Source organism: Staurois parvus, unplaced genomic scaffold (assembly GCF_062004578.1).
Source record: "Staurois parvus isolate SC_StPar_1 unplaced genomic scaffold, SC_StPar_1.0 ptg000126l, whole genome shotgun sequence".
Taxonomy (NCBI): Eukaryota; Metazoa; Chordata; class Amphibia; order Anura; family Ranidae; genus Staurois; species Staurois parvus.
The window spans coordinates 1644066-1665815 of record NW_028317922.1 but is presented as its reverse complement, the minus strand read 5'-3'; the positions used below and the strand labels follow the sequence as shown (position 1 = coordinate 1665815).

The following is a 21750-nucleotide window of genomic DNA, read 5'->3' as shown; positions in this document are numbered from 1 at the left end:
TGCCAGCCTTTTTTTCCCCCAAGGCTTTGCAGCGCTATGTGGTGGTGTAACCTGGTCCTATTGAGAAGAATAGATTTTGGACATGTCCTTGCACGTTGGCTGAGAAAACCATATACTGCGGGAAGTTGTACAATTGCTTTTCTGCTGCGCCCGAGACCCTAATATGCACTTACCCAGTTTCTAAACCTTGGTCTTGGTCTTGGTCTGCCCAGTCTTGCCGGGAAGCGTTACACCAAAACAAACACAGGCAGTTGCCGAAACCCGGGATTGAACCAGGGACCTTTAGATCTTCAGTCTAACGCTCTCCCAACTGAGCTATTTCGGCTTAAGACGTGTGCTTTCCTCAGCAATTGTTGGCTACTATAAGTTGGTGTGACAGGAGCCTATGGAGAATTGAGATTTTTATGCCTATGCATGTTGCCGGAAAAGAGAAAAGGCAGCAAGATTCGCGACTAAATTGCCAGTGAGACTAAGCCACCGTTCAGTCATGAGCAACAGACAGGTGAGAAGCCAAAGCATGGAGCATACGCTAGCCCGATTCATGAGAAAAGCAACAGCTCACAGACAGGTGGACTCTCCTTAAACCTACAACAGATGCCGAAACCCGGGATCGAACCAGGGACCTTTAGATCTTCAGTCTAACGCTCTCCCAACTGAGCTATTTTGGCTTAAGACGTGTGCTTTTCTCAGCAATTGTTGGCTACTATAAGTTGGTGTGACAGGAGCCTATGGAGAATTGAGATTTTTATGCCTATGCATGTTGCCGGAAAAGAGAAAAGGCAACAAGATTCACGACTAAATTGCCAGGGAGACTAAGCCACCGTTCTGTCATGAGCAACAGACAGGTGAGAAGCCAAAGCATGGAGCATACGCTGGCCCGATTCATGAGAAAAGCAACAGCTCACAGACAGGTGGCCTCTCCTTAAATCTACAACAGATGCCGAAACCCGGGATCGAACCAGGGACCTTTAGATCTTCAGTCTAACGCTCTCCCAACTGAGTTATTTCGGCACGTTCCAAATGAGCAAGCCAGCAGGTGTGTGGCGGTAAGGCGAAGGGGTCCCAGAGACCTTAAAGGAGATCTAAAGTCCCAGCCTAAACTTTTATTTTCAAACATCAGCATGGTAATGGCAATAGGAACAATAGGAGCAATAGTTCCCCTTGACAAACCAATGTAAGCTTGCCTCAGTAACCTCCTTTTATGTTGTGATTGCTGTTTCTCTGCTGGCCATCTATTTACACAATTTCCTGGATTTCCGGCATGGTGTTCAGCTTCTTCTCTGCTCTTTACTTTCATTTTCTAAGGACTGCAGCTCCCATGGTACCTTGCTGCCTGCAAGCTGTGATTCCTTTACTGACTCTGCCTCCTGAAACTCCTCCTCTCAGCAAATCTGTACGTTGGAAATCAGACTCTGTGAAATGTGTGACACAGCAAAGTCTATTCACAGGGCACTGTGAATACATTTCACTGAAATCAAAAAAGAAAATGTTGGTGGATCTTCACAAAGTCAGTTTACAATATTCAAGATTGTTCAAATTCATGCGAGTAGGCTAGAAATCAATGAAATGCAACGTGGGAAGCAATATATGGCTTTACATTTTTAAAGCTAGATAGAGGTTTTGAGGAGTCCAAATACACTGCTCTAAAGAAGCCTTAAACCAGCCGTAGTACTACCAAAGGACCAGAGTGAAGGAAAATGCTCCAAGTGTTCTCTTTTCGAAAGGAACCTTATCTAGCTGCTAACCCTCTTGCTTTTCATCTGACGTAGCCATTTTGAGCCACTTTCCCTGAAAAAGTCATACAGTTTGTAATCTTTCTTCGCTTTAAAGCTTTGCTTTTCATCTGACGTAGCCATTTTCACCCAATTTTCCTGATAAAAGGCATACAATCATACATCTTTCTTCAAACTAAAGTGAAAGGCAAAATCAAAATGACTTGCGTGTATACTGTGTCTTTTGGGACCCTGCAAGAGAAGTGACTCCGCAAGGAAATTGGTTGAATAAGTGATATTGCCTTTTCTAGGAAGGAGTGGTTATGCTTCTCATTTTGTGTGTATGGAAGAAGAAGCGGCCTGCAACCTGAGGAAGCTGAGAATCTTCAGCTGCGCAATTGTAGCTTTTGTCATGGAAGTCATTTCGGACCGCGAAGATACTTTTTCTGACCTGCTTCTGGTTTCTAGTCTAATGCAACAGCACGAGGAAGAAAATGTATTTTATTTTATTCATCCCATGGTTCAAAAAAGTTCTATTTACTTGCATCAAGTTGTCAAAGACTAGTTTTGGCGGCGCCGTGACTTTTAGTATCTTTCAAAGCCGGCTAAGTCTTGTTCACCCCGGAATGCATTTGATAAGTTGTTTTGCTCGGCTGCGCACTGCCATTCCTTTCGGACACATTGCATTTCCTCTGTGAAGCAGACTCTTCCACTTGGTTTGATTGGCATAATGCAGGTGAGGGCTGCAACAATGCAACATGCCAGCCTTTTTTTCCCCCAAGGGTTTGCAGCGCTATGTGGTGGTGTTACCTGGTCCTATTGAGAAGAATAGATTTTGGACATGTCCTTGCACGTTGGCTGAGAAAACCATATACTGCGGGAAGTTGTACAATTGCTTTTCTGCTGCGCCCGAGACCCTAATATGCACTTACCCAGTTTCTAAACCTTGGTCTTGGTCTTGGTCTGCCCAGTCTTGCCGGGAAGCGTTACACCAAAACAAACACAGGCAGTTGCCGAAACCCGGGATTGAACCAGGGACCTTTAGATCTTCAGTCTAACGCTCTCCCAACTGAGCTATTTCGGCTTAAGACGTGTGCTTTCCTCAGCAATTGTTGGCTACTATAAGTTGGTGTGACAGGAGCCTATGGAGAATTGAGATTTTTATGCCTATGCATGTTGCCGGAAAAGAGAAAAGGCAGCAAGATTCGCGACTAAATTGCCAGTGAGACTAAGCCACCGTTCAGTCATGAGCAACAGACAGGTGAGAAGCCAAAGCATGGAGCATACGCTAGCCCGATTCATGAGAAAAGCAACAGCTCACAGACAGGTGGACTCTCCTTAAACCTACAACAGATGCCGAAACCCGGGATCGAACCAGGGACCTTTAGATCTTCAGTCAAACGCTCTCCCAACTGAGCTATTTCGGCACATTCCAAAGGAGCAAGCCAGCAGGTGTGTGGCGGCAAGGCGAAGGGGTCCCAGAGACCTTAACGGAGATCTAAAGTCCCAGCCTACACTTTTATTTTCAAACATCAGCATGGTAATGGCAATAGGAACAATAGGAGCAATAGTTCCCCTTGACAAACCAATGTAAGCTTGCCTCAGTAACCTCCTTTTATGTTGTGATTGCTGTTTCTCTGCTGGCCATCTATTTCCACAATTTCCTGGATTTCCGGCATGGTGTTCAGCTTCTTCTCTGCTCTTTACTTTCATTTTCTAAGGACTGCAGCTCCCATGGTACCTTGCTGCCTGCAAGCTGTGATTCCTGTACTGACTCTGCCTCCTGAAACTCCTCCTCTCAGCAAATCTGTACGTTGGAAATCAGACTCTGTGAAATGTGTGACACAGCAAAGTCTACTCACAGGGCACTGTGAATACATTTCACTGAAATCAAAAAAGAAAATGTTGGTGGATCTTCACAAAGTCAGTTTACAATATTCAAGATTGTTCAAATTCATGCGAGTAGGCTAGAAATCAATGAAATGCAACGTGGGAAGCAATATATGGCTTTACATTTTTAAAGCTAGATAGAGGTTTTGAGGAGTCCAAATACACTGCTCTAAAGAAGCCTTAAACCAGCCGTAGTACTACCAAAGGACCAGAGTGAAGGAAAACGCTCCAAGTGTTCTCTTTGCGAAAGGAACCTTATCTAGCTGCTAACCCTCTTGCTTTTCATCTGACGTAGCCATTTTGAGCCACTTTCCCTGAAAAAGTCATACAGTTTGTAATCTTTCTTCGCTTTAAAGCTTTGCTTTTCATCTGACGTAGCCATTTTCACCCAATTTTCCTGATAAAAGGCATACAATCATACATCTTTCTTCAAACTAAAGTGAAAGGCAAAATCAAAATGACTTGCGTGTATACTGTGTCTTTTGGGACCCTGCAAGAGAAGTGACTCCGCAAGGAAATTGGTTGAATAAGTGATATTGCCTTTTCTAGGAAGGAGTGGTTATGCTTCTCATTTTGTGTGCATGGAAGAAGAAGCGACCTGCAACCTGAGGAAGCTGAGAATCTTCAGCTGCGCAATTGTAGCTTTTGTCATGGAAGTCATTTCGGACCGCGAAGATACTTTTTCTGACCTGCTTCTGGTTTCTAGTCTAATGCAACAGCACGAGGAAGAAAATGTATTGGATTTTATTCATCCCATGGTTCAAAAAAGTTCTATTTACTTGCATCAAGTTGTCAAAGACTAGTTTTGGCGGCGCCGTGACTTTTAGTATCTTTCAAAGCCGGCTAAGTTTTTTTCACCCCGGAATGCATTTGATAAGTTGTTTTGCTCGGCTGCGCTCTGCCATTCCTTTCGGACACATTGCATTTCCTCTGTGAAGCAGACTCTTCCACTTGGTTTGATTGGCATAACGCAGGTGAGGGCTGCAACAATGCAACATGCCAGCCTTTTTTTCCCCCAAGGCTTTGCAGCGCTATGTGGTGGTGTAACCTGGTCCTATTGAGTAGAAAAGATTTTGGACATGTCCTTGCACGTTGGCTGAGAAAACCATATACTGCGGGAAGTTGTACAATTGCTTTTCTGCTGCGCCCGAGACCCTAATATGCACTGAACCAGTTTCTAAACCTTGGTCTTGGTCTGCCCAGTCTTGCCGGGAAGCGTTACACCAAAAGAAACGCAGGCAGTTGCCGAAACCCGGAATAGAACCAGGGACTTTAGATCTTCAGTCTAACGCTCTCCCAACTGAGCTATTTCGGCACATTCCAAAGGAGCAAGCCAGCAGGTGTGTGGCGGCAAAGCGAAGGGGTCCCAGAGACCTTAAAGGAGATCTAAAGTCCCAGCCTACACTTTTATTTTCAAACATCAGCATGGTAATGGCAATAGGAACAATAGGAGCAATAGTTCCCCTTGACAAACCAATGTAAGCTTGCCTCAGTAACCTCCTTTTATGTTGTGATTGCTGTTTCTCTGCTGGCCATCTATTTCTACAATTTCCTGGATTTCCGGCATGGTGTTCAGCTTCTTCTCTGCTCTTTACTTTCATTTTCTAAGGACTGCAGCTCCCATGGTACCTTGCTGCCTGCAAGCTGTGATTCCTGTACTGACTCTGCCTCCTGAAACTCCTCCTCTCAGCAAATCTGTACGTTGGAAATCAGACTCTGTGAAATGTGTGACACAGCAAAGTCTACTCACAGGGCACTGTGAATACATTTCACTGAAATCAAAAAAGAAAATGTTGGTGGATCTTCACAAAGTCAGTTTACAATATTCAAGATTGTTCAAATTCATGCGAGTAGGCTAGAAATCAATGAAATGCAACGTGGGAAGCAATATATGGCTTTACATTTTTAAAGCTAGATAGAGGTTTTGAGGAGTCCAAATACACTGCTCTAAAGAAGCCTTAAACCAGCCGTAGTACTACCAAAGGACCAGAGTGAAGGAAAATGCTCCAAGTGTTCTCTTTTTGAAAGTAACCTTATCTAGCTGCTAACCCTCTTGCTTTTCATCTGACTTAGCCATTTTGAGCCACTTTCCCTGAAAAAGTCATACAGTTTGTAATCTTTCTTCGATTTAAAGCTTTGCTTTTCATCTGACGTAGCCATTTTCACCCAATTTTCCTGATAAAAGGCATACAATCATACATCTTTCTTCAAACTAAAGTGAAAGGCAAAATCAAAATGACTTGCGTGTATACTGTGTCTTTTGGGACCCTGCAAGAGAAGTGACTCCGCAAGGAAATTGGTTGAATAAGTGATATTGCCTTTTCTAGGAAGGAGTGGTTATGCTTCTCATTTTGTGTGCATGGAAGAAGAAGCGGCCTGCAACCTGAGGAAGCTGAGAATCTTCAGCTGCGCAATTGTAACTTTTGTCATGGAAGTCATTTCGGACCGCGAAGATACTTTTTCTGACCTGCTTCTGGTTTTCTAGTCTGATGCATCAGCACGAGGAAGAAAATGTATTGGATTTTATTCATCCCATGGTTCAAAAAAGTTCTATTTACTTGCATCAAGTTGTCAAAGACTAGTTTTGGCAGCGCCGTGACTTTTAGTATCTTTCAAAGCCGGCTAAGTCTTGTTCACCCCGGAATGCATTTGATAAGTTGTTTTGCTCGGCTGCGCGCTGCCATTCCTTTCGGACACATTGCATTTCCTCTGTGAAGCAGACTCTTCCACTTGGTTTGATTGGCATAACGCAGGTGAGGGCTGCAACAATGCAACATGCCAGCCTTTTTTTCCCCCAAGGCTTTGCAAGCGCTATGTGGTGGTGTAACCTGGTCCTATTGAGAAGAATAGATTTTGGACATGTCCTTGCACATTGGCTGAGAAAACCATATACTGCGGGAAGTTGTACAATTGCTTTTCTGCTGCGCCCGAGACCCTAATATGCACTGAACCAGTTTCTAAACCTTGGTCTTGGTCTGCCCAGTCTTGCCGGGAAGCTTTACACCAAAAGAAACGCAGGCAGTTGCCGAAACCCGGGATTGAACCAGGGACCTTTAGATCTTCAGTCTAACGCTCTCCCAACTGAGCTATTTTGGCTTAAGACGTGTGCTTTTCTCAGCAATTGTTGGCTACTATAAGTTGGTGTGACAGGAGCCTATGGAGAATTGAGATTTTTATGCCTATGCATGTTGCCGGAAAAGAGAAAAGGCAACAAGATTCACGACTAAATTGCCAGGGAGACTAAGCCACCGTTCTGTCATGAGCAACAGACAGGTGAGAAGCCAAAGCATGGAGCATACGCTGGCCCGATTCATGAGAAAAGCAACAGCTCACAGACAGGTGGCCTCTCCTTAAATCTACAACAGATGCCGAAACCCGGGATCGAACCAGGGACCTTTAGATCTTCAGTCTAACGCTCTCCCAACTGAGTTATTTCGGCACGTTCCAAATGAGCAAGCCAGCAGGTGTGTGGCAGTAAGGCGAAGGGGTCCCAGAGACCTTAAAGGAGATCTAAAGTCCCAGCCTAAACTTTTATTTTCAAACATCAGCATGGTAATGGCAATAGGAACAATAGGAGCAATAGTTCCCCTTGACAAACCAATGTAAGCTTGCGTCAGTAACCTCCTTTTATGTTGTGATTGCTGTTTCTCTGCTGGCCATCTATTTCCACAATTTCCTGGATTTCCGGCATGGTGTTCAGCTTCTTCTCTGCTCTTTACTTTCATTTTCTAAGGACTGCAGCTCCCATGGTACCTTGCTGCCTGCAAGCTGTGATTCCTGTACTGACTCTGCCTCCTGAAACTCCTCCTCTCAGCAAATCTGTACGTTGGAAATCAGACTCTGTGAAATGTGTGACACAGCAAAGTCTACTCACAGGGCACTGTGAATACATTTCACTGAAATCAAAAAAGAAAATGTTGGTGGATCTTCACAAAGTCAGTTTACAATATTCAAGATTGTTCAAATTCATGCGAGTAGGCTAGAAATCAATGAAATGCAACGTGGGAAGCAATATATGGCTTTACATTTTTAAAGCTAGATAGAGGTTTTGAGGAGTCCAAATACACTGCTCTAAAGAAGCCTTAAACCAGCCGTAGTACTACCAAAGGACCAGAGTGAAGGAAAATGCTCCAAGTGTTCTCTTTTTGAAAGTAACCTTATCTAGCTGCTAACCCTCTTGCTTTTCATCTGACTTAGCCATTTTGAGCCACTTTCCCTGAAAAAGTCATACAGTTTGTAATCTTTCTTCGCTTTAAAGCTTTGCTTTTCATCTGACGTAGCCATTTTCACCCAATTTTCCTGATAAAAGGCATACAATCATACATCTTTCTTCAAACTAAAGTGAAAGGCAAAATCAAAATGACTTGCGTGTATACTGTGTCTTTTGGGACCCTGCAAGAGAAGTGACTCCGCAAGGAAATTGGTTGAATAAGTGATATTGCCTTTTCTAGGAAGGAGTGGTTATGCTTCTCATTTTGTGTGCATGGAAGAAGAAGCGGCCTGCAACCTGAGGAAGCTGAGAATCTTCAGCTGCGCAATTGTAACTTTTGTCATGGAAGTCATTTCGGACCGCGAAGATACTTTTTCTGACCTGCTTCTGGTTTTCTAGTCTGATGCATCAGCACGAGGAAGAAAATGTATTGGATTTTATTCATCCCATGGTTCAAAAAAGTTCTATTTACTTGCATCAAGTTGTCAAAGACTAGTTTTGGCAGCGCCGTGACTTTTAGTATCTTTCAAAGCCGGCTAAGTCTTGTTCACCCCGGAATGCATTTGATAAGTTGTTTTGCTCGGCTGCGCGCTGCCATTCCTTTCGGACACATTGCATTTCCTCTGTGAAGCAGACTCTTCCACTTGGTTTGATTGGCATAACGCAGGTGAGGGCTGCAACAATGCAACATGCCAGCCTTTTTTTCCCCCAAGGCTTTGCAAGCGCTATGTGGTGGTGTAACCTGGTCCTATTGAGAAGAATAGATTTTGGACATGTCCTTGCACATTGGCTGAGAAAACCATATACTGCGGGAAGTTGTACAATTGCTTTTCTGCTGCGCCCGAGACCCTAATATGCACTGAACCAGTTTCTAAACCTTGGTCTTGGTCTGCCCAGTCTTGCCGGGAAGCTTTACACCAAAAGAAACGCAGGCAGTTGCCGAAACCCGGGATTGAACCAGGGACCTTTAGATCTTCAGTCTAACGCTCTCCCAACTGAGCTATTTTGGCTTAAGACGTGTGCTTTTCTCAGCAATTGTTGGCTACTATAAGTTGGTGTGACAGGAGCCTATGGAGAATTGAGATTTTTATGCCTATGCATGTTGCCGGAAAAGAGAAAAGGCAACAAGATTCACGACTAAATTGCCAGGGAGACTAAGCCACCGTTCTGTCATGAGCAACAGACAGGTGAGAAGCCAAAGCATGGAGCATACGCTGGCCCGATTCATGAGAAAAGCAACAGCTCACAGACAGGTGGCCTCTCCTTAAATCTACAACAGATGCCGAAACCCGGGATCGAACCAGGGACCTTTAGATCTTCAGTCTAACGCTCTCCCAACTGAGTTATTTCGGCACGTTCCAAATGAGCAAGCCAGCAGGTGTGTGGCGGTAAGGCGAAGGGGTCCCAGAGACCTTAAAGGAGATCTAAAGTCCCAGCCTAAACTTTTATTTTCAAACATCAGCATGGTAATGGCAATAGGAACAATAGGAGCAATAGTTCCCCTTGACAAACCAATGTAAGCTTGCCTCAGTAACCTCCTTTTATGTTGTGATTGCTGTTTCTCTGCTGGCCATCTATTTCCACAATTTCCTGGATTTCCGGCATGGTGTTCAGCTTCTTCTCTGCTCTTTACTTTCATTTTCTAAGGACTGCAGCTCCCATGGTACCTTGCTGCCTGCAAGCTGTGATTCCTTTACTGACTCTGCCTCCTGAAACTCCTCCTCTCAGCAAATCTGTACGTTGGAAATCAGACTCTGTGAAATGTGTGACACAGCAAAGTCTATTCACAGGGCACTGTGAATACATTTCACTGAAATCAAAAAAGAAAATGTTGGTGGATCTTCACAAAGTCAGTTTACAATATTCAAGATTGTTCAAATTCATGCGAGTAGGCTAGAAATCAATGAAATGCAACGTGGGAAGCAATATATGGCTTTACATTTTTAAAGCTAGATAGAGGTTTTGAGGAGTCCAAATACACTGCTCTAAAGAAGCCTTAAACCAGCCGTAGTACTACCAAAGGACCAGAGTGAAGGAAAATGCTCCAAGTGTTCTCTTTTCGAAAGGAACCTTATCTAGCTGCTAACCCTCTTGCTTTTCATCTGACGTAGCCATTTTGAGCCACTTTCCCTGAAAAAGTCATACAGTTTGTAATCTTTCTTCGCTTTAAAGCTTTGCTTTTCATCTGACGTAGCCATTTTCACCCAATTTTCCTGATAAAAGGCATACAATCATACATCTTTCTTCAAACTAAAGTGAAAGGCAAAATCAAAATGACTTGCGTGTATACTGTGTCTTTTGGGACCCTGCAAGAGAAGTGACTCCGCAAGGAAATTGGTTGAATAAGTGATATTGCCTTTTCTAGGAAGGAGTGGTTATGCTTCTCATTTTGTGTGCATGGAAGAAGAAGCGGCCTGCAACCTGAGGAAGCTGAGAATCTTCAGCTGCGCAATTGTAGCTTTTGTCATGGAAGTCATTTCGGACCGCGAAGATACTTTTTCTGACCTTCTTCTGGTTTCTAGTCTAATGCAACAGCACGAGGAAGAAAATGTATTTTATTTTATTCATCCCATGGTTCAAAAAAGTTCTATTTACTTGCATCAAGTTGTCAAAGACTAGTTTTGGCGGCGCCGTGACTTTTAGTATCTTTCAAAGCCGGCTAAGTCTTGTTCACCCCGGAATGCATTTGATAAGTTGTTTTGCTCGGCTGCGCACTGCCATTCCTTTCGGACACATTGCATTTCCTCTGTGAAGCAGACTCTTCCACTTGGTTTGATTGGCATAATGCAGGTGAGGGCTGCAACAATGCAACATGCCAGCCTTTTTTTCCCCCAAGGGTTTGCAGCGCTATGTGGTGGTGTTACCTGGTCCTATTGAGAAGAATAGATTTTGGACATGTCCTTGCACGTTGGCTGAGAAAACCATATACTGCGGGAAGTTGTACAATTGCTTTTCTGCTGCGCCCGAGACCCTAATATGCACTTACCCAGTTTCTAAACCTTGGTCTTGGTCTTGGTCTGCCCAGTCTTGCCGGGAAGCGTTACACCAAAACAAACACAGGCAGTTGCCGAAACCCGGGATTGAACCAGGGACTTTTAGATCTTCAGTCTAACGCTCTCCCAACTGAGCTATTTCGGCTTAAGACGTGTGCTTTCTTCAGCAATTGTTGGCTACTATAAGTTGGTGTGACAGGAGCCTATGGAGAATTGAGATTTTTATGCCTATGCATGTTGCCGGAAAAGAGAAAAGGCAGCAAGATTCACGACTAAATTGCCAGGGAGACTAAGCCACCGTTCTGTCATGAGCAACAGACAGGTGAGAAGCCAAAGCATGGAGCATACGCTAGCCCGATTCATGAGAAAAGCAACAGCTCACAGACAGGTGGACTCTCCTTAAATCTACAACAGATGCCGAAACCCGGGATCGAACCAGGGACCTTTAGATCTTCAGTCTAACGCTCTCCCAACTGAGCTATTTCGGCACGTTCCAAATGAGCAAGCCAGCAGGTGTGTGGCGGCAAGGCGAAGGGGTCCCAGAGACCTTAAAGGAGATCTAAAGTCCCAGCCTACACTTTTATTTTCAAACATCAGCATGGTAATGGCAATAGGAACAATAGGAGCAATAGTTCCCCTTGACAAACCAATGTAAGCTTGCCTCAGTAACCTCCTTTTATGTTGTGATTGCTGTTTCTCTGCTGGCCATCTATTTCCACAATTTCCTGGATTTCCGGCATGGTGTTCAGCTTCTTCTCTGCTCTTTACTTTCATTTTCTAAGGACTGCAGCTCCCATGGTACCTTGCTGCCTGCAAGCTGTGATTCCTGTACTGACTCTGCCTCCTGAAACTCCTCCTCTCAGCAAATCTGTACGTTGGAAATCAGACTCTGTGAAATGTGTGACACAGCAAAGTCTACTCACAGGGCACTGTGAATACATTTCACTGAAATCAAAAAAGAAAATGTTGGTGGATCTTCACAAAGTCAGTTTACAATATTCAAGATTGTTCAAATTCATGCGAGTAGGCTAGAAATCAATGAAATGCAACGTGGGAAGCAATATATGGCTTTACATTTTTAAAGCTAGATAGAGGTTTTGAGGAGTCCAAATACACTGCTCTAAAGAAGCCTTAAACCAGCCGTAGTACTACCAAAGGACCAGAGTGAAGGAAAATGCTCCAAGTGTTCTCTTTTCGAAAGGAACCTTATCTAGCTGCTAACCCTCTTGCTTTTCATCTGACGTAGCCATTTTGAGCCACTTTCCCTGAAAAAGTCATACAGTTTGTAATCTTTCTTCGCTTTAAAGCTTTGCTTTTCATCTGACGTAGCCATTTTCACCCAATTTTCCTGATAAAAGGCATACAATCATACATCTTTCTTCAAACTAAAGTGAAAGGCAAAATTAAAATGACTTGCGTGTATACTGTGTCTTTTGGGACCCTGCAAGAGAAGTGACTCCGCAAGGAAATTGGTTGAATAAGTGATATTGCCTTTTCTAGGAAGGAGTGGTTATGCTTCTCATTTTGTGTGTATGGAAGAAGAAGCGGCCTGCAACCTGAGGAAGCTGAGAATCTTCAGCTGCGCAATTGTAGCTTTTGTCATGGAAGTCATTTCGGACCGCGAAGATACTTTTTCTGACCTGCTTCTGGTTTTCTAGTCTGATGCATCAGCACGAGGAAGAAAATGTATTGGATTTTATTCATCCCATGGTTCAAAAAAGTTCTATTTACTTGCATCAAGTTGTCAAAGACTAGTTTTGGCGGCGCCGTGACTTTTAGTATCTTTCAAAGCCGGCTAAGTCTTGTTCACCCCGGAATGCATTTGATAAGTTGTTTTGCTCGGCTGCGCGCTGCCATTCCTTTCGGACACATTGCATTTCCTCTGTGAAGCAGACTCTTCCACTTGGTTTGATTGGCATAATGCAGGTGAGGGCTGCAACAATGCAACATGCCAGCCTTTTTTTCCCCCAAGGCTTTGCAGCGCTATGTGGTGGTGTAACCTGGTCCTATTGAGAAGAATAGATTTTGGAAATGTCCTTGCACGTTGGCTGAGAAAACCATATACTGCGGGAAGTTGTACAATTGCTTTTCTGCTGTGCCCGAGACCCTAATATGCACTGAACCAGTTTCTAAACCTTGGTCTTGGTCTGCCCAGTCTTGCCGGGAAGCGTTACACCAAAAGAAACGCAGGCAGTTGCCGAAACCCGGAATAGAACCAGAGACCTTTAGATCTTCAGTCTAACGCTCTCCCAACTGAGCTATTTCGGCTTAAGACGTGTGTTTTCCTCAGCAATTGTTGGCTACTATAAGTTGGTGTTACAGGAGCCTATGGAGAATTGAGATTTTTATGCCTATGCATGTTGCCGGAAAAGAGAAAAGGCAGCAAGATTCACGACTAAATTGCCAGTGAGACTAAGCCACCGTTCTGTCATGAGCAACAGACAGGTGAGAAGCCAATGCATGGAGCATACGCTAGCCCGATTCATGAGAAAAGCAACAGCTCACAGACAGGTGGACTCTCCTTAAACCTACAACAGATGCCGAAACCCGGGATCGAACCAGGGACCTTTAGATCTTCAGTCTAACGCTCTCCCAACTGAGCTATTTCGGCACATTCCAAAGGAGCAAGCCAGCAGGTGTGTGGCGGCAAGGCGAAGGGGTCCCAGAGACCTTAAAGGAGATCTAAAGTCCCAGCCTACACTTTTATTTTCAAACATCAGCATGGTAATGGCAATAGGAACAATAGGAGCAATAGTTCCCCTTGACAAACCAATGTAAGCTTGCGTCAGTAACCTCCTTTTATGTTGTGATTGCTGTTTCTCTGCTGGCCATCTATTTCCACAATTTTCTGGATTTCCGGCATGGTGTTCAGCTTCTTCTCTGCTCTTTACTTTCATTTTCTAAGGACTGCAGCTCCCATGGTACCTTGCTGCCTGCAAGCTGTGATTCCTGTACTGACTCTGCCTCCTGAAACTCCTCCTCTCAGCAAATCTGTACGTTGGAAATCAGACTCTGTGAAATGTGTGACACAGAAAAGTCTACTCACAGGGCACTGTGAATACATTTCACTGAAATCAAAAAAGAAAATGTTGGTGGATCTTCACAAAGTCAGTTTACAATATTCAAGATTGTTCAAATTCATGCGAGTAGGCTAGAAATCAATGAAATGCAACGTGGGAAGCAATATATGGCTTTACATTTTTAAAGCTAGATAGAGGTTTTGAGGAGTCCAAATACACTGCTCTAAAGAAGCCTTAAACCAGCCGTAGTACTACCAAAGGACCAGAGTGAAGGAAAATGCTCCAAGTGTTCTCTTTTCGAAAGGAACCTTATCTAGCTGCTAACCCTCTTGCTTTTCATCTGACGTAGCCATTTTGAGCCACTTTCCCTGAAAAAGTCATACAGTTTGTAATCTTTCTTCGCTTTAAAGCTTTGCTTTTCATCTGACGTAGCCATTTTCACCCAATTTTCCTGATAAAAGGCATACAATCATACATCTTTCTTCAAACTAAAGTGAAAGGCAAAATCCAAATGACTTGCTTGTATACTGTGTCTTTTGGGACCCTGCAAGAGAAGTGACTCCGCAAGGAAATTGGTTGAATAAGTGATATTGCCTTTTCTAGGAAGGAGTGGTTATGCTTCTCATTTTGTGTGTATGGAAGAAGAAGCGGCCTGCAACCTGAGGAAGCTGAGAATCTTCAGCTGCGCAATTGTAGCTTTTGTCATGGAAGTCATTTCGGACCGCGAAGATACTTTTTCTGACCTGCTTCTGGTTTTCTAGTCTGATGCATCAGCACGAGGAAGAAAATGTATTGGATTTTATTCATCCCATGGTTCAAAAAAGTTCTATTTACTTGCATCAAGTTGTCAAAGACTAGTTTTGGCTGCGCCGTGACTTTTAGTATCTTTCAAAGCCGGCTAAGTCTTGTTCACCCCGGAATGCATTTGATAAGTTGTTTTGCTCGGCTGCGCGCTGCCATTCCTTTCGGACACATTGCATTTCCTCTGTGAAGCAGACTCTTCCACTTGGTTTGATTGGCATAACGCAGGTGAGGGCTGCAACAATGCAACATGCCAGCCTTTTTTTCCCCCAAGGCTTTGCAGCGCTATGTGGTGGTGTAACCTGGTCCTATTGAGAAGAATAGATTTTGGACATGTCCTTGCACGTTGGCTGAGAAAACCATATACTGCGGGAAGTTGTACAATTGCTTTTCTGCTGCGCCCGAGACCCTAATATGCACTGAACCAGTTTCTAAACCTTGGTCTTGGTCTGCCCAGTCTTGCCGGGAAGCGTTACACCAAAAGAAACGGAGGCAGTTGCCGAAACCCGGGATTGAACCAGGGACCTTTAGATCTTCAGTCTAACGCTCTCCCAACTGAGCTATTTCGGCTTAAGACATGTGCTTTCCTCAGCAATTGTTGGCTACTATAAGTTGGTGTGACAGGAGCCTATGGAGAATTGAGATTTTTATGCCTATGCATGTTGCCGGAAAAGAGAAAAGGCAGCAAGATTCACGACTAAATTGCTAGTGAGACTAAGCCACCGTTCTGTCATGAGCAACAGACAGGTGAGAAGCCAAAGCATGGAGCATACGCTAGCCCGATTCATGAGAAAAGCAACAGCTCACAGACAGGTGGACTCTCCTTAAACCTACAACAGATGCCGAAACCCGGGATCGAACCAGGGACCTTTAGATCTTCAGTCTAACGCTCTCCCAACTGAGCTATTTCGGCACGTTCCAAAGGAGCAAGCCAGCAGGTGTGTGGCGGCAAGGCGAAGGGGTCCCAGAGACCTTAAAGGAGATCTAAAGTCCCAGCCTACACTTTTATTTTCAAACATCAGCATGGTAATTGCAATAGGAACAATAGGAGCAATAGTTCCCCTTGACAAACCAATGTAAGCTTGCCTCAGTAACCTCCTTTTATGTTGTGATTGCTGTTTCTCTGCTGGCCATCTATTTCCACAATTTCCTGGATTTCCGGCATGGTGTTCAGCTTCTTCTCTGCTCTTTACTTTCATTTTCTAAGGACTGCAGCTCCCATGGTACCTTGCTTCCTGCAAGCTGTGATTCCTGTACTGACTCTGCCTCCTGAAACTCCTCCTCTCAGCAAATCTGTACGTTGGAATTCAGACTCTGTGAAATGTGTGACACAGCAAAGTCTACTCACAGGGCACTGTGAATACATTTCACTGAAATCAAAAAAGAAAATGTTGGTGGATCTTCACAAAGTCAGTTTACAATATTCAAGATTGTTCAAATTCATGCGAGTAGGCTAGAAATCAATGAAATGCAACGTGGGAAGCAATATATGGCTTTACATTTTTAAAGCTAGATAGAGGTTTTGAGGAGTCCAAATACACTGCTCTAAAGAAGCCTTAAACCAGCCGTAGTACTACCAAAGGACCAGAGTGAAGGAAAATGCTCCAAGTGTTCTCTTTTCGAAAGGAACCTTATCTAGCTGCTAACCCTCTTGCTTTTCATCTGACGTAGCCATTTTGACCCACTTTCCCTGAAAAAGTCATACAGTTTGTAATCTTTCTTCGCTTTAAAGCTTTGCTTTTCATCTGACGTAGCCATTTTCACCCAATTTTCCTGATAAAAGGAATACAATCATACATCTTTCTTCAAACTAAAGTGAAAGGCAAAATCCAAATGACTTGCTTGTATACTGTGTCTTTTGGGACCCTGCAAGAGAAGTGACTCCGCAAGGAAATTGGTTGAATAAGTGATATTGCCTTTTCTAGGAAGGAGTGGTTATGCTTCTCATTTTGTGTGTATGAAAGAAGAAGCGGCCTGCAACCTGAGGAAGCTGAGAATCTTCAGCTGCGCAATTGTAGCTTTTGTCATGGAAGTCATTTCGGACCGCGAAGATACTTTTTCTGACCTGCTTCTGGTTTTCTAGTCTGATGCATCAGCACGAGGAAGAAAATGTATTGGATTTTATTCATCCCATGGTTCAAAAAAGTTCTATTTACTTGCATCAAGTTGTCAAAGACTAGTTTTGGCGGCGCCGTGACTTTTAGTATCTTTCAAAGCCGGCTAAGTCTTGTTCACCCCGGAATGCATTTGATAAGTTGTTTTGCTCGGCTGCGCGCTGCCATTCCTTTCGGACACATTACATTTCCTCTGTGAAGCAGACTCTTCCACTTGGTTTGATTGGCATAACGCAGGTGAGGGCTGCAACAATGCAACATGCCAGCCTTTTTTTCCCCCAAGGCTTTCCAGCGCTATGTGGTGGTGTAACCTGGTCCTATTGAGAAGAATAGATTTTGGACATGTCCTTGCACGTTGGCTGAGAAAACCATATACTGCGGGAAATTGTACAATTGCTTTTCTGCTGCGCCCGAGACCCTAATATGCACTGAACCAGTTTCTAAACCTTGGTCTTGGTCTGCCCAGTCTTGCTGGGAAGCGTTAAACCAAAAGAAACGCAGGCAGTTGCCGAAACCCGGGATTGAACCAGGGACCTTTAGATCTTCAGTCAAACGCTCTCCCAACTGAGCTATTTCGGCTTAAGACGTGTGCTTTCCTCAGCAATTGTTGGCTACTATAAGTTGGTGTGACAGGAGCCTATGGAGAATTGAGATTTTTATGCCTATGCATGTTGCCGGAAAAGAGAAAAGGCAGCAAGATTCACGACTAAATTGCCAGTGAGACTAAGCCACCGTTCTGTCATGAGCAACAGACAGGTGAGAAGCCAAAGAATGGAGCATACGCTAGCCCAATTCATGAGAAAAGCAACAGCTCACAGACAGGTGGACTCTCCTTAAACCTACAACAGATGCCGAAACCCGGGATCGAACCAGGGACCTTTAGATCTTCAATCTAACGCTCTCCCAACTGAGCTATTTCGGCACATTCTAAAGGAGCAAGCCAGCAGGTGTGTGGCGGCAAGGCGAAGGGGTCCCAGAGACCTTAAAGGAGATCTAAAGTCCCAGCCTACACTTTTATTTTCAAACATCAGCATGGTAATGGCAATAGGAACAATAGGAGCAATAGTTCCCCTTGACAAACCAATGTAAGCTTGCCTCAGTAACCTCCTTTTATGTTGTGATTGCTGTTTCTCTGCTGGCCATCTATTTCCACAATTTCCTGGATTTCCGGCATGGTGTTCAGCTTCTTCTCTGCTCTTTACTTTCATTTTCTAAGGACTGCAGCTCCCATGGTACCTTGCTGCCTGCAAGCTGTGATTCCTGTACTGACTCTGCCTCCTGAAACTCCTCCTCTCAGCAAATCTGTACGTTGGAATTCAGACTCTGTGAAATGTGTGACACAGCAAAGTCTACTCACAGGGCACTGTGAATACATTTCACTGAAATCAAAAAAGAAAATGTTGGTGGATCTTCACAAAGTCAGTTTACAATATTCAAGATTGTTCAAATTCATGCGAGTAGGCTAGAAATCAATGAAATGCAACGTGGGAAGCAATATATGGCTTTACATTTTTAAAGCTAGATAGAGGTTTTGAGGAGTCCAAATACACTGCTCTAAAGAAGCCTTAAACCAGCCGTAGTACTACCAAAGGACCAGAGTGAAGGAAAATGCTCCAAGTGTTCTCTTTTCGAAAGGAACCTTATCTAGCTGCTAACCCTCTTGCTTTTCATCTGACGTAGCCATTTTGAGCCACTTTCCCTGAAAAAGTCATACAGTTTGTAATCTTTCTTCGCTTTAAAGCTTTGCTTTTCATCTGACGTAGCCATTTTCACCCAATTTTCCTGATAAAAGGAATACAATCATACATCTTTCTTCAAACTAAAGTGAAAGGCAAAATCCAAATGACTTGCGTGTATACTGTGTCTTTTGGGACCCTGCAAGAGAAGTGACTCCGCAAGGAAATTGGTTGAATAAGTGATATTGCCTTTTCTAGGAAGGAGTGGTTATGCTTCTCATTTTGTGTGTATGGAAGAAGAAGCGGCCTGCAACCTGAGGAAGCTGAGAATCTTCAGCTGCGCAATTGTAGCTTTTGTCATGGAAGTCATTTCGGACCGCGAAGATACTTTTTCTGACCTGCTTCTGGTTTTCTAGTCTGATGCATCAGCACGAGGAAGAAAATGTATTGGATTTTATTCATCCCATGGTTCAAAAAAGTTCTATTTACTTGCATCAAGTTGTCAAAGACTAGTTTTGGCTGCGCCGTGACTTTTAGTATCTTTCAAAGCCGGCTAAGTCTTGTTCACCCCGGAATGCATTTGATAAGTTGTTTTGCTCGGCTGCGCGCTGCCATTCCTTTCGGACACATTGCGTTTCCTCTGTGAAGCAGACTCTTCCACTTGGTTTGATTGGCATAACGCAGGTGAGGGCTGCAACAATGCAACATGCCAGCCTTTTTTTCCCCCAAGGCTTTGCAATCGCTATGTGGTGGTGTAACCTGGTCCTATTGAGAAGAATAGATTTTGGACATGTCCTTGCACATTGGCTGAGAAAACCATATACTGCGGGAAGTTGTACAATTGCTTTTCTGCTGCGCCCGAGACCGTAATATGCACTGAACCAGTTTCTAAACCTTGGTCTTGGTCTGCCCAGTCTTGCCGTTAAGCGTTACACCAAAAGAAACGCAGGCAGTTGCCGAAACCCGGGATTGAACCAGGGACCTTTAGATCTTCAGTCTAACGCTCTCCCAACTGAGCTATTTCGGCTTAAGACGTGTGCTTTCCTCAGCAATTGTTGGCTACTATAATTTGGTGTTACAGGAGCCTATGGAGAATTGAGATTTTTATGCCTATGCATGTTGCCGGAAAAGAGAAAAGGCAGCAAGATTCGTGACTAAATTGCCAGTGAGACTAAGCCACCGTTCAGTCATGAGCAACAGACAGGTGAGAAGCCAAAGCATGGAGCATACGCTAGCCCGATTCATGAGAAAAGCAACAGCTCACAGACAGGTGGACTCTCCTTAAACCTACAACAGATGCCGAAACCCGGGATCGAACCAGGGACCTTTAGATCTTCAGTCTAACGCTCTCCCAACTGAGCTATTTTGGCACATTCCAAAGGAGCAAGCCAGCAGGTGTGTGGCGGCAAGGCGAAGGGGTCCCAGAGACCTTAAAGGAGATCTAAAGTCCCAGCCTACACTTTTATTTTCAAACATCAGCATGGTAATGGCAATAGGAACAATAGGAGCAATAGTTCCCCTTGACAAACCAATGTATGCTTGCGTCAGTAACCTCCTTTTATGTTGTGATTGCTGTTTCTCTGCTGGCCATCTATTTCCACAATTTCCTGGATTTCCGGCATGGTGTTCAGCTTCTTCTCTGCTCTTTACTTTCATTTTCTAAGGACTGCAGCTCCCATGGTACCTTGCTGCCTGCAAGCTGTGATTCCTGTACTGACTCTGCCTCCTGAAACTCCTCCTCTCAGCAAATCTGTACGTTGGAAATCAGACTCTGTGAAATGTGTGACACAGCAAAGTCTACTCACAGGGCACTGTGAATACATTTCACTGAAATCAAAAAAGAAAATGTTGGTGGATCTTCACAAAGTCAGTTTACAATATTCAAGATTGTTCAAATTCATGCGAGTAGGCTAGAAATCAATGAAATGCAACGTGGGAAGCAATATATGGCTTTACATTTTTAAAGCTAGATAGAGGTTTTGAGGAGTCCAAATACACTGCTCTAAAGAAGCCTTAAACCAGCCGTAGTACTACCAAAGGACCAGAGTCAAGGAAAATGCTCCAAGTGTTCTCTTTTCGAAAGGAACCTTATCTAGCTGCTCACCCTCTTGCTTTTCATCTGACGTAGCCATTTTGAGCCACTTTCCCTGAAAAAGTCATACAGTTTGTAATCTTTCTTCGCTTTAAAGCTTTGCTTTTCATCTGACGTAGCCATTTTCACCCAATTTTCCTGATAAAAGGCATACAATCATACATCTTTCTTCAAACTAAAGTGAAAGGCAAAATCCAAATGACTTGCGTGTATACTGTGTCTTTTGGGACCCTGCAAGAGAAGTGACTCCGCAAGGAAATTGGTTGAATAAGTGATATTGCCTTTTCTAGGAAGGAGTGGTTATGCTTCTAATTTTGTGTGTATGAAAGAAGAAGCGGCCTGCAACCTGAGGAAGCTGAGAATCTTCAGCTGCGCAATTGTAGCTTTTGTCATGGAAGTAATTTCGGACCGCGAAGATACTTTTTCTGACCTGCTTCTGGTTTTCTAGTCTGATGCATCAGCACGAGGAAGAAAATGTATTGGATTTTATTCATCCCATGGTTCAAAAAAGTTCTATTTACTTGCATCAAGTTGTCAAAGACTAGTTTTGGCGGCGCCGTGACTTTTAGTATCTTTCAAAGCCGGCTAAGTCTTGTTCACCCCGGAATGCATTTGATAAGTTGATTTGCTCGGCTGCGCGCTGCCATTCCTTTCGGACACATTGCATTTCCTCTGTGAAGCAGACTCTTCCACTTGGTTTGATTGGCATAACGCAGGTGAGGGCTGCAACAATGCAACATGCCAGCCTTTTTTTCCCCCAAGGCTTTCCAGCGCTATGTGGTGGTGTAACCTGGTCCTATTGAGAAGAATAGATTTTGGACATGTCCTTGCACGTTGGCTGAGAAAACCATATACTGCGGGAAATTGTACAATTGCTTTTCTGCTGCGCCCGAAACCCTAATATGCACTGAACCAGTTTCTAAACCTTGGTCTTGGTCTGCCCAGTCTTGCCGGGAAGCGTTACACCAAAAGAAACGGAGGCAGTTGCCAAAACCCGGAATTGAACCAGGGACCTTTAGATCTTCAGTCTAATGCTCTCCCAACTGAGCTATTTCAGCTTAAGACATGTGCTTTCCTCAGCAATTGTTGGCTACTATAAGTTGGTGTGACAGGAGCCTATGGAGAATTGAGATTTTTATGCCTATGCATGTTGCCGGAAAAGAGAAAAGGCAGCAAGATTCACGACTAAATTGCCAGTGAGACTAAGCCACCGTTCTGTCATGAGCAACAGACAGGTGAGAA

General features: G+C 44.0%; 10 non-coding genes across 10 annotated transcripts; all 10 read right to left on the bottom strand.

Moving 5' to 3' along the window:
- Positions 1 to 252: 252 nt before the first annotated feature.
- Positions 253 to 325, bottom strand: TRNAF-GAA (transfer RNA phenylalanine (anticodon GAA)). Its single transcript has one exon. It is a non-coding gene; the product is annotated as a tRNA-Phe (tRNA).
- Positions 326 to 595: 270 nt separating this feature from the next.
- On the bottom strand, positions 596 to 668 carry TRNAF-GAA (transfer RNA phenylalanine (anticodon GAA)). Its single transcript has one exon. It is a non-coding gene; the product is annotated as a tRNA-Phe (tRNA).
- A 2055-nt stretch (positions 669 to 2723) lies between these two features.
- Positions 2724 to 2796, bottom strand: TRNAF-GAA (transfer RNA phenylalanine (anticodon GAA)). Its single transcript has one exon. It is a non-coding gene; the product is annotated as a tRNA-Phe (tRNA).
- Positions 2797 to 11220: 8424 nt separating this feature from the next.
- Positions 11221 to 11293, bottom strand: TRNAF-GAA (transfer RNA phenylalanine (anticodon GAA)). Its single transcript has one exon. It is a non-coding gene; the product is annotated as a tRNA-Phe (tRNA).
- A 2050-nt stretch (positions 11294 to 13343) lies between these two features.
- On the bottom strand, positions 13344 to 13416 carry TRNAF-GAA (transfer RNA phenylalanine (anticodon GAA)). Its single transcript has one exon. It is a non-coding gene; the product is annotated as a tRNA-Phe (tRNA).
- Positions 13417 to 15123: 1707 nt separating this feature from the next.
- On the bottom strand, positions 15124 to 15196 carry TRNAF-GAA (transfer RNA phenylalanine (anticodon GAA)). The gene has a single exon. It is a non-coding gene; the product is annotated as a tRNA-Phe (tRNA).
- Positions 15197 to 15466: 270 nt separating this feature from the next.
- On the bottom strand, positions 15467 to 15539 carry TRNAF-GAA (transfer RNA phenylalanine (anticodon GAA)). The gene has a single exon. It is a non-coding gene; the product is annotated as a tRNA-Phe (tRNA).
- Positions 15540 to 17589: 2050 nt separating this feature from the next.
- TRNAF-GAA (transfer RNA phenylalanine (anticodon GAA)) lies at positions 17590 to 17662 on the bottom strand. The gene has a single exon. It is a non-coding gene; the product is annotated as a tRNA-Phe (tRNA).
- A 1708-nt stretch (positions 17663 to 19370) lies between these two features.
- Positions 19371 to 19443, bottom strand: TRNAF-GAA (transfer RNA phenylalanine (anticodon GAA)). Its single transcript has one exon. It is a non-coding gene; the product is annotated as a tRNA-Phe (tRNA).
- Positions 19444 to 19713: 270 nt separating this feature from the next.
- On the bottom strand, positions 19714 to 19786 carry TRNAF-GAA (transfer RNA phenylalanine (anticodon GAA)). The gene has a single exon. It is a non-coding gene; the product is annotated as a tRNA-Phe (tRNA).
- Between the last annotated feature and the right edge of the window lie 1964 nt (positions 19787 to 21750).